Source organism: Mirounga leonina, unplaced genomic scaffold, assembly GCF_011800145.1.
Source record: "Mirounga leonina isolate KUSES-001 unplaced genomic scaffold, KU_Mleo_1.0 Mir_128, whole genome shotgun sequence".
Lineage (NCBI taxonomy): Eukaryota > Metazoa > Chordata > Mammalia > Carnivora > Phocidae > Mirounga > Mirounga leonina.
The window spans coordinates 24,907,702-24,920,304 of NW_023270320.1; the positions used below are offsets into that span (position 1 = coordinate 24,907,702).

The following is a 12,603-nucleotide window of genomic DNA, read 5'->3' on the forward strand; positions in this document are numbered from 1 at the left end:
TCTACTAATATGCTGCCTTGAACATTCAGCAAGGATTTCCTGAAAGCCTACTATTTTTAAGTCACAATGAAGAATACAAAAGTAAATAAGTGTGGTCCCTATCCTCAAATAAAAGAAAAAAACATAAACACAAATAACAAAGTAAGACAAGATGAAGTGGCTCAGACGAAGAAATACATTTAAATGAGAGTATGAGCAATTTATGTTGTTTATATAGGGGGCTACTTTGAGATGAGCCTCTAAGAAATGGGTGTGATTTTAAGAGTAATTAGGAGTAATCCCAATGGAAGAAACATATCACAAAACAATGTGACTCAAAATCATATCTGCCATGCCATACCAGTCATGCACACTTGGAAAGCAGGGACTTGTTTTTATTATCTTGGCACCCCAAGACCCAAAACAATGTCTGACACATGGCCAGCCCCCAGTTAAAATGTGCTCATAAAAGTCAAATGAAGGCTAAAACATAAAATGCACATAAAGAGGAGATGCAAAAAGTCCAGTTTTACTAAAGAACAGAATATAAGAAGGGAAATAGAGTATAATGTCCTGAAAATTAGGTTGGGAACATATTGTGCTGGGCTTGACTTGGAATTTATTAATAGATAATGTGAAGTCACTGTTCCTTTTCAAAAGATTGACCTCGCAACACTTGCACCATGCGATCCAGAGAGAGGAGAGATTGGGGGGAGAACAAGAGACAGAAAAACCAATGGAGGGCGCCTGGGTGGCTCAGTCGGTTAAGCGACTGCCTTCGGCTCAGGTCGTGATCCTGGAGTCCCGGGATCGAGTCCCACATCGGGCTCCCTGCTCAGCAGGGAGCCTGCTTCTCCCTCTCCCTCTGCCTCTCTCTCTCTGTCTCTCATGAATAAATAAATAAAATCTTCAAAAAAAATGGAAAGATTATTACGATAACTTATTTGAAAGAATGAAATTGACAGAAATGACGAGCCAGAAATTAAGAGCAATGGTTACACATACTATATGAACAATAGCAAAACTCATAATACAATCAACAAGACCTAATATTTAGTGATCAATGCTATAGCCAAGCACAAAGTTAGAATTTTGATTAATTATCTCCTGGGATTCCCACCACAGAATTGTAATACACAGTTTCCCTTGGTGAAGAAATTGAGACTTGGAGAGATTAAGCAACTTCCTCAGGGTAGTGCTGCTAGAGCTATATAGGATGCTGTATTTTGTTTGATCCTCTGGAATAGAGTTCTACATGGTAGGTGCCAGAAACCAACATTTAGAAGCTGTGTCATAGGCAACTTCTCCTCTGAATAAAGAATATGATTAGCTAGAATATCCAGCATCAGTGGTAATAATTCCAAACTAGAATCTCTGCAGCGTGGTGCATTTGTGGGGTATTTCCCACCCTTTTGTAACTATTGGATTATAGCAGGCTCTAGATTGTAACTGTTGACCCACAGAAGGCTGAAGTTCATTGTAAATATTAATAGGAGAAATGCTTGAAAATAGAGTTCTAAATCTTTTTATGGAACCAGTCAGAGATTTACTGTAATTGCTTTTTTAAGAAAAAAGCTCTCCATCAAAATATAAACTGGCAACACCATCTTATATATGATGCATTTTTAAAAAAACATATTGAGCACATAAGATGTACAAGGTGCTGGGCGCCTGGGTGGCTCAGTCGTTGAGCGTCTGCCTTCGGCTCAGGTCATGATCTCAGGGTCCTGGGATCGAGTCCCGCATCGGGCTTCCTGCTCCTTGGGAGCCTGCTTCTCCCTCTGCCTCTCTCTCTCTCTCTCTCTCTCTCTCTCTGTCTCTCATGAATAAATAAATAAAATCTTTAAAAAAAAAAAAGACGTACAAGGTGCTGAACTGGATACAATGAGAAACATTAGAGAAATTAGCCTTAATCTCCCAGATATTATATTGAGAGAAACAGACGGACATGAAGGAAAAGTATTCCAGTATCAGTCAAAGAAAATGTTTTGGGAATACAGTCAGTACACTGGACATATGAACAAACTGGCTTGTGAGTCTCTCTCCATGTTTCAGGCCATGAGAAATACATGCATGATTTCAGATGCTATTTTTGACTGGAGAAAATAAATTGTAGGTTATAGGGTTCAAATAGACTAAAAGCATTTTTAAAAACACATAAAGAAAGAGTAATTAATTCAGGGGTTGAGAAGCCTTGAAGAATGGGTGGAATTTGGGGAAATAACAGGTTAAGGAAATTCTATATCCAGATTGGGAAAACAGCATGGATAACATGGTGGATTCAGCAAGAGCAGAGAGACATGGCTGAAGGGAGGGAGGTGGTGAAAAAAATGAGACCGAAAAAGGAAAATAGGGTCAGATCAGGGGATGGCCTTGAGGTCATTCTAGACCGTCAGAAGTTGGCCTCTCCGGGGGTACCTGGGTGGCTCAGGCAGTTAGTCCAACTCTTGATTTCTGCTCAGGTCATAATCTCAGGGTCGTGGGATCCAGCTCCACATCAGTGTGGAATTGCTTGGGATTTTCTCTCTCTCTGTGCCTCTGCCCCTCCCCCTGCTTGCACTCACGCTCTCTTTCTCAAGATAAATAAATAGAATCTTAAAAAAATTAAAAAGAAGAAGTTGGCTTCTCCAATGATGAAGACCCCCCGTAAGTTTTGAAAGAAGGGAGTGAGGTAATCAGGGTAGCTTTTAGGAAGAGCCCTCTGACAATAGCACAAATGGAATGGTGGTGAAGAGAGGTAGGAAAGTTCAGTGAGGTTCACCTACTTGAGCTCTTAAAGACAAACTGTACATCTGATCATTAGATAGCACATCAGGATTCTATCACAGAGATCAATTCTGCAAGTATCACAGCACTCCAGAAAATAATTGTTGTTGAAGGATAACTAGCTCCTTCTGGTAGCTATGAAAACCATTAACTAGCTGCTCATTTTTTTTTCTGTATTTCTGTGCATGAAAATATCCAAAGTATTCAATAAAAACACACAAAAGTTGTCCCAGCACTGCTTAAGATCTAAATTTATGCTGTCTTTTTTTTTTTTTTTTCCCAAAAAACCCAAGCATCCTCAAAGAAAGCCAAAGCAGCTATATGTAAGTTAAGGAACCCAAGATCTTTTTAATACTAGGCTTAGTTAATTCTACTTGGATTGTTAATTCTACTTGGAAGCTGAAACAATGAAAAGCTAACTTACGCCCTCAGAACTGCTTCCTGTTGTCCAGTTGGAAAGGAATTGGCATGTGGAATAGAGGAGCAAAGTTACTCGGAGTCTCAGGTGTTAAGAAGCATGCTAAAAACCATGAAAACTGTCACTTCTTAGGTGCCTGCACTTTGTATCCAAGGCATAACAAGAGAAGTGTGAAGTAAGTAAAGGGGTTATACTCCAGCATTGCTGGAGTATAGATGAATATACGAAGGCCGCTCTCTCCTCATTCCTTATGAACCCAGGACCTTGACATTCACTGAAGCTAAGTCAGCGTCCTGCTCTGTGGCTGTGAATGCCACCAGTTCCTCAAAGACCCTACAGAGATAACTGAACCAGAAAGACACATGCTTAAAAAAGAAGCACTACATAATTGCAAAAGACACATCGCCCCCGTGGAGCCCCCAATTCTCTACGCCTTAACAAGTACTGGAAATTATTCTAAGGAAATGAATAGACTAAGGCTCAGAATAGTGCCTGAAGCAGATCAGTGTCTCTGCTTTTTATGGGTATCGAGCATACTTTGTACTGGCGTGTTGGGTCTTTTTTTTTTCTCCTAGATTCCCTTAAAACCTCACAGTTATTTTCTCATGATCCTCATAGAAATAAATCACTCTGTTAACATATGTTGCTTCGGTTTAAGCTCATTAAAACATACCCCATTCCATGTGATCCATAATTCAAACTAAGTTGGTACTTATTCTCCAAAAACATAAGACTGTTTTCAAAGTTCTTAGAGGAGATGGATCAAAAGAGTCTTTCTCTGTTTTCAGTGAAGTTGCTGCTATGCTACAGAAAAAGGTATCTGTGTTATTTCAGGTGCTTGCCTTTAGGACCAAAATTGTGCCCACATACAATATGCCTTTAAGTGGCTCTGGGATTGATTAATTTCTCAGATGTTTTCCTTCTTCCCCCTATGATGATGTGAATTCAGCTCTGGCCCACTTCAGCTATTAGGCAAATTAAATTATACTAAATCTTAGAAAACTCGTTATTTTCCTGCACTTTGGGTACCCATTTTGGGTAGAGTTTTAGGTAACATTAAAGGACTGCTAATAAAAGCTCAGGTACTTCTAGTTGATAGACACTGAATATCAATAGTATTATCAAGGCTTCAGCCTTCAAGTAAAGGAAAAAAAGAGATATAGTTTTTAGGGCCGACATAGGGATGAAGGAAAAGGACCCTTACTGTTTCTTCAAGTGCTACTCTTACAAAATTTTTTCAAAATTCTGACCCAGAATAACTATTGATCCAGCCCTATGTTCTACGAATCAGATGCCAGAAAAGATTCATGGTAGGTGACCGTTCTGTAAAGCCTGAAGTGATAATCAGGATTTTCACACCTCAAAAATACCCAAAAAGGTAACATAGCTGCTTCGAGTTAAATTCCACTAGACTAAATTGCAGAAACAGTTTTACAAATAATGCCACTTTGTAATTAAATGCCCATGTGGGTGATAATAACAATAATAATAATAAATGCAATTGCTCATAGCTGATTAAGATTGAAGAATCATTTTGAGATCCTAAGAATTAGGAACTCTTCCTGTCTTGTCAGAATTCCATGGATGTTTTTCTTTTCTTTCTTTTTTTTTTTTTTTTAGAAAAACCAAAACCCAGAAAGTAACATACATCCCTGACACCATTCTCCAGATAAGTAGACAAAGCTTGTACATTTCATCAGCCTGTTTCATCACCCTGTCTGCCCTCCCCCCACTGACATTTATTTTTTTTGTGGGTTATTCTGAAGTGTGATTAGTTCTAACATCTCTTACTGAACTCATGACCCTTTAACAGGTATCAATGGTGTCCATTTTTATAATGACTTGGGTTTAAATTATTGTTTTGGCTAAAATCTAAAGAACATCTCATTTTCCTTCCTTACAACATTTTGCTACACATTGAAAAGGTTGTTTTGGAGGAAAATTATAATCTCACATAATAGTTTCCTCTAAATTATTTGGAAGTTGAGCAACACAGGACCTAATTATAAGGAACCAAAGTCTATAATTTCCAAGAGGAAGACCTCAGTTGTCTGGAGCAGGGCCCTTCCTCAAGTGATGGATTCAGTCTCCTAAAACAGGTCTTGTTTTCCCTCTTCTCCACTGCATTTTTAAACAAAAGCCATTTTGCTCTTGCAGACAGATCTGGTATTTTCTTATTCTACTTTACAGTAAAATATTTGGATCCTTTGAAACTGCGGTCTAGAGTTCATCCTCTGGTTACACCAAAAAAAGTTCTTTCTCCATAGTGTTTGCCTCCTGACCTCATTTGCATTTTGCATCTGGAGCAAAATTGCAGTCAAATGTGAGAAAACAGAGTTTTGTCTTTCACCGGCTGCTCCAGAGTTTGCTTACACAGGCTTCCAAGGACCTCACTGCTACCTGTTCTGTATTCTTCCAGAAAGTCAGGCAAAAATTCCATCACTGAAGTAATCTTGTCTATAAATAGATGGCAGATCAAAAGTTGCTATCACACTTAAAGAGCAGGAGAATTAGGAAGTTAGTTTTTATTGCAATTCATTTTTTGTTCACGGTGTATTCTGTCCTAGATTGTCTCCTATTTAGCCTGACTGATCCCATTAGGTAAACAAACCAGGACCTTTAGTGTCATTCCCATTTCAGAGGAGAGAAAACAAAGTCCCAAATCCTGGTAGACAAAGTGACATGCCTACAGTCGCATGGATAAGTAGATGTTGGAGCCTTGGCTAAAGTCTTAAGCATTTTTTTTCCAGCTTTACTGAGGTATAACTGACAAATACAAGATATTTAAAGCACATAATATGATGATTTGATGTCTACACTGTGAAAGGGTTCCCCCATGGAGTTATTTAACACATCCATCACCTCACATGTTTACCCATCCCCCCCTTTTTTTGGTGATACCATTTAAATTCAGCATCTAAGCCTTTAAAGCCCTTTAAAGCCTGATTCCACCTTCCTCATCCCACAACGCCTCAGCCCAAGGGACAGATTTCTCAATATCTCCACTGTGAAAAAATAGTAATTCATTCTTTGAGATGATACTGTAAATATCTTTCAACAATTCAAGTAAATGCATTTTCTAGGTCTCAAAATCAAAGGATAATAAACAAAATGTCTTGTGGCACCCAGGACAGTTTTCACATAAAGTGGATGAGCAAGGAACACCTGGGTCCCAGGTCCACTCTCTTAGATATGGGGAAGCTTTTGCCTTTTTTGGCCAAGATATGCTTCCGCAAATTTTTTAGAAGATGTCTATGAACCCTAACGTTGTCCCTATTTCTACATTGTAAAGGCAAAATGCATTATATGCACAATGCATTATATATGAGGTAAAATACAGCTTGATTCATCGACTGGCTGTAGTGATCCTCTCACTCGTAAAGAAGTTTATGCTAAATGTGAATAATCAGAATCTACTGTTATAATATCAACTCAGGAAAAATGAGGAATTTAAGGCATTTTTTGCAATTTATTTTCTAAACCTCAGAATAAATAATCTCGTTTCCTATAATACATTCCATGAATATTTTGTCTGTTATGGTTTTGGGCTCTCTTAACAGTCAGCTGATTTTTACTGATCAATAAGGGGATAAATATTGGGCTTTACGTGCTTTGTATTTAAAGGCTTTACAGATTTACAAATTCCATCTTATTAAATAGATCATGTTACTATTTGTTGGGCCTCCGGGCTGTTTCTTGAGGTTCTGAATCATTTAAAATTCCACTGAAATTTCTCTTTAAATGTATTGTTATCATTAATAAGTTCTGTCTGGAAACTTAGAAATTAAATTTTATATTTAAATTAGGCAACTGTTTTCAAATTGTTCATTTTGGGAATTCAATTAAATGCATGGTAAAATTAAAAATTAATACAGCTCTGTGCATGTCTTTTGAGTATTTCTCTAACAAAGGCTCGCTAAGGACTGTTTAAATGTGTAAAACACTGCATTTAGTCTTTGGGATAGAAAACCATGGAACATGGAAGTTATGTCTTGTCCTTGTCAAGGAATTTATAGTCCAGTGGAGATGATGAGGCATTCAAGGAAGGAAAAAAGAAACGGAGGGAGGGAGGGAAGAACAGGAGACACAGAGGGAGGAAACAAGATCTTCAAAAACAGCACAGGGGTTAGAGTGCCACCAAGAATACATTTACTACAAGTAACATGTCAACATTTCAACATGTGACAGTTAGAAGGAAAATAAAATTTACTAAAAAATTGCAGACTTTCTCCTTGCATAAATATAAATTATATTATATATATAATATATGCTAATATATAATATTATTTTTATAATGTGCTGGATTCCAAATGTCACAGTCCATTCCCTGGGATACAAGCTCAGTACTATTACAGAGATCCAAAAACAATAGAGGCTTAAACAAGAGAGATATATATTGCCCACTCCTGGAAAAGTGCAAATTGGTGATGTAAGACGAGGAGCTCCATAATTATCAGAGACCTGGGCTCCTTCCTCCACATTCAACAACACGTGGCTTCCCTTTTATGGTCAAGATGGCTGTTCCAGATCCTAACACCAGGTCTGCTTTCCAGGCCACAGAGCGGAGAAAGAGGGAAAGCAGAAGGAATGTCCTTTCCCTTTAAGGCTACAGCTCCTCAGAGAGTACACACATCATTTCCTCTCACACTCATCAACCAAAATTTGGTCACAAAGCTAGGGAAACAGAAATGTAGTCTTTGGCTAACGCCATGTTGCCCAGCTAAAACTTCTATTATAAGAAGGAAAGATTGGGTAGGAGAAGACAACTATCTCTGCCACGTGCAGTAACCAGGCTATAAGCAGAACTCAGTTGTTATGGATAAGAAAAGAGGGTTTTGGGTTTTGTTTTGTTTTTTTATATCACGTATTACTAGGGCTTTCATTTTCAAAACAGATTAGAAATGCATCTTGGATGATTTCACAATCAAAGGAGGATTTCTCACCTTGTCAAGTGCTACTCATTTGCAGCTGAAAGCTAACACCTTATGCTAAGCTAGTCAGAGCCAGATATAATTAATTAGATTAAGCTTGTCACTAAAATATCAAGACAAATGGCTTGAAACATGGCACTTTCTCCCTTTGCCTTGCCCCGCCCCCCCCTTTCTGGTTTATTTACAATAAAAAAGTAGGTTGCAGGATGGAGTTGCAGAACTTGATCCTTATAACTGTTACTCTATATATCACATAACTGATAACCGAATGCTGGAGAGAAAAACGTATCCGAATTGTGTTAGCATAAACTGCCCTAGCCTGAATCACATTTAATAATTGATTACAGTGTACAGTTCATGCTGGTTTGGGAGTCTCTATAAAAATAATACTGGCAAGTCTGTTTACATCATTCTCCTAGGAACCTTCTAGATTTAGTATCAGAGCTGAGCCTCGCACCTGCTGCCTCTCCAAACCAGAAAGACTGAATTTTCCTTTTTTTATTTTTCTGGGTAACCTCTCTCTAAGAAAGTGATTTGCCAGAGTAGTTTTTTAAATGCACCATTTAAACAACTCCATTACGTACTTTACTTTTATGCAATAGGTAACAAATAAGCTGTTTTATGGAAAACCAGGTTCTGTTTTAGAGACATTGGGCTGCTACTTAATGGGATCTGATAATCCATTTATGGAGCGCGTTACTCGTTTGTAGAGCAAAAATAGATCATCCAACTATTTCTGATCTATAACTCTGGGTTTCCACATGACAGATTTGCCTAGAGCTAACCTGCAAAGGAAAATATTGCACACAACTGCTCTTGTAAAGATAGATCATAAAATCACAAAAATGTGGAGATCAAACAAACAATGTCCAACTACCTCATTTGCAAATGAGGAAATGGAATTCCACGAAGGCAGAAAAATTCCTGAGGACTCCCACCCAGTTAGCGACCAGAACCTGGAACTTCCAAATCCCAGAGAAGTGCACTTTCTCTTGCTCGACACCCAGGTAAACATGACTTTTAAGTGCCATAAACATAGATGTCCTTGTGCACAGGAGCTGCTAAATATGTGGCCCACCTTAGGTAGTCTGAAGCAAATATACACCAAATTATTAAGAATAGGGTGGTAATCCACAACCAACAAGGCAGGAGATACAAGAAAACCTCAGCTTTCTCTTTGCTTCCTTGAAATTCCTGTCTTTGTTCATCAACTCTATTTGTCTGAACTTGTGGCTTCCCAACTTTTTCAAGTTTCATATACCTGATCCTCAAGCTCTTGGGGGTGTTGAGCTGTGTTCAGGATGCAATAAAATAATGCTAATAATCATAGTGAATATCATAACTTATATGCCTTAATCAATTTTTTGTAGCAGGTACTTTTCTAAGAATATTACTTTCTAAGTGTATTACATATATTATTTCACTATAATTATATAGATTAATTCCTCACATTGATCCTATCAAGCATGTACTATTATTTTTCCCATTTTATAGTTATGGAAACTGAGGCACAGAGAATATAAGTAATTCAATCCACTTCATACAGCTAGTAAGCAGTAGTTAGTACTTTTAATCACTATATTGGCTATCATAGAAAAAGAAGTACATATCACATAACCATATGTCCAGGAATTACTATGGCATAATGAAATGAGCCATGGTGTTGGGGCCAGACGAGTTACAATATTTTCTTTTTTTATTTTACCTCTCTCCAGAGGGCTGAGTTAATTATACTCCTCAGTTTCTGGCCTGTTATCTCTCTTGACCCATACCAGGCTCCTACAAATATGTGTAAGCACTTTTAAAGCATAAGCCATCCACCATACCTATGCATAATACTATTTTTTAAGAAATTACTAAACAATTATGATTCAGTTTGATTAAACAAATATGCATTAAACATTGGTCACACGTAGACTACAATTGGAGAAATACGGGTCTTGCTCAGAGAACAATTCTTGTACTTCTACTACATAGATCTTTACAGCTCCCTTAATCTCCCTTCATGTAAAACAATCTGGGTTTCAATGCTTCCCTGCAGGTAGCTGGAAAAAATTATTCTTATGCAATCACTGCCTTTAAAAAAAAACAACTTTTGGCATTTTACAGTGGGGTGGTTATGCCCTATAATCAAAGGCAAACATAAACCGGTCATCTCCTAGCAACTCACCGAAGATTACTCTCAGGGAATAATTTGTGTGGCTGAGTCTGAATGCAGATAACTTTGAACTTTGAAGCCAGAAGAAGGCCTGCACTGGCCATTAACTCTTTTTAGTATCCTGCAAATACAGTGAACCTATTTTTGATGGTGTTGCAGGAAGAACGAACACTAAAATATTCCGAGCATGAGCAGTTTGATGTGAAAGGAACTGAAGAGTTTTAAAAATCTTCTTTGTTATTGCTAAAAAATCTAATTGCAATTAAATGTCACTAGTAATCAAGATCATTCTGCTGCTCTGCAGTTTCCCTTTGCTCAAGCCTGCTCTTCAACTCTCTCTTACAAAGGGACATCTGTCGCCTAGGGTTGGACTGCACCATGGCATCCTTACCTTCCCTGATCCTTCTCCCAGTGGGCTTTTTTCTGCCCCCACCGTCTGCTGTGCTGGTGAGACCAATCAATCAAAGCCAGCTCCTAGTCAGTCTCAGGAAGCTGCTGTTCTTGGAGTCTTAATGTACAAAATAAAGGTGCAATCAACACAGATTTTACTCAGCCATCTGTGCATTAAAGAAACAAATGTGACTCCAGGAGGATTTATTTCTTGTCTTCAAACCAAGATTTAGTACACTTCGAATATAATTAGTTTATAAAAAGAGAAGACCTGAGTAGAGAATTCATCTGAACAAATAACCGAGGCAAGAAAGGGACCCATATCTGAAGTGATCCAGCCACTAGTCACAAGTATCAACACCAAAGAAACATTGACTTTTTAATAGCAGGAGTAGTAACATTTTTAGCATTATGTGCCAGACCTACTTCTAAGTGCTTTATGCATATTAATCATTGGAGCCTTCAAAAACTCTAGGAGGTTGGCACCATTGTTATCCCTATTTATAGAGAAAGAAACTTTAAGGTTCAGAGAGAGGGTAAGTAAGTTGCCCGAAGTTACCCATGTGGATAGGGTAGAATGGGCTTTTAACCCAGTTGGCTTGGCCACAGAGTCTATGCTCTTGATCACCACACTAGCCCGCCCCTGCAGTAGACATTATCATGTAGTAATCCCATCTCTCTGTCAGGAAACAAGGCAGAAGGTGATGCTACAGTTCTTGAAAAGAGCTCATAATTTGGATCATAAACATTAGTTCTGAAATACATTTTCTATGATATCCGATGATGATAGAGAAAGTTTTTCTGTTTCTGTTTATTAGGAAGAGGAAGAAGACTGCTTTCTTTAAGGTCTCTTGCTTGTGATTGGCATATAGAAAAGTAGCCTCAAAAAAAAAAAAAAGAAAGAAAGAAAGAAAGAAAGAAAAGTATCCTCACTTTGAGCAGACTGAAAAAATGTAATAGACTTTGGGTTTGCTCAGTGTTCTTCAGTACTTGCATGAGAGGACATTGGACAGTGAACATGATTAGTAGTCTTTAAAAAAAATATTCTGTTACATATCCCAGAAACATTTACTGAGCAGTTAGTATTTGTTATATATCTATTAAGCACTTAAGGAATTTTCATTTATCACTTAAGGATCTTGGTCCTTCATCCATTCGTAGCCAAGAGAGGGAAACATGAATGAAGCTGTCACTCATGCATCCTTCCAGAAGATTTTGATTCTACATTTTCAGTCTTTTGCATTTTAAATTGTGGAGCCCCAGAAATTTTCTACTCACTAGTTGTTTTTTTTTTTTTAAGATTTTATTTATTTATTTGAGATAGAGAGGGCACGTGAGAGAAAACCCGAGCGGGATCGGGGGAGGGGGGTGCAGAGGGAGAACCAGACTCCCTGGTCAGCAGGGAGCCTGACATGGGGTTTAATCTCAGGACCTCGAGATCATGACCTAAGCTGAAGGCAGACACTTCACCCACTGAACCACCCAGGTGCCCCCATAAAATAGTTTTTAAACTACTTTTATGAAAAAAAATTTTTTGAAGTTCAATGGAGTGTCTTTTAATCCTGGTAAGTTAGGGCTTAGAAAAAAAGTAGTTAATGTTACCAATGCTTTGTATGATTTTAAAGTCAGCCCCCTTTTAAGCCTTCATTATTTTGGGTTTAATTTAAACCTTTCCTTCTTTAACCTGAAAAGTTATGTTATTTTGTTTTACATCTGTCCCTTTGACCTTGTTATACGCCTTTTCGCAACTTTGTTATCTCTTTCTTGGAATGCAGAAGTATTTCTTGGAAAGAAAAGCTAGGTGATGCTAGAGACAACTAATATTAGAATAAATTTTGTTAAATCATCTGCTTTTTACCTATTGCCTAGAATAATCCTATTTTATGCCTGTGAAGTCAGCATAAATATTAATGACACCCCCTTTTAATATTGCTCTATCAGTTTATATAAATTATGTAGGC

The 12,603-nt window shown here is 37.9% G+C and overlaps 1 protein-coding gene and 1 long non-coding RNA gene across 4 annotated transcripts in view; both read left to right on the top strand.

Annotated features, from left to right (window-relative positions):
- The window catches only part of SORBS2 (sorbin and SH3 domain containing 2), a 181,099-nt gene that overhangs the window by 48,128 nt on the left and 120,368 nt on the right, over positions 1-12,603 (top strand). The gene's annotated exons all lie outside the window — the stretch shown is intronic.
- On the top strand, positions 897-6,590 carry LOC118010055. The gene is made up of 2 exons (XR_004679101.1): positions 897-1,639; positions 1,847-6,590. It is a non-coding gene; the product is annotated as an uncharacterized LOC118010055 (long non-coding RNA).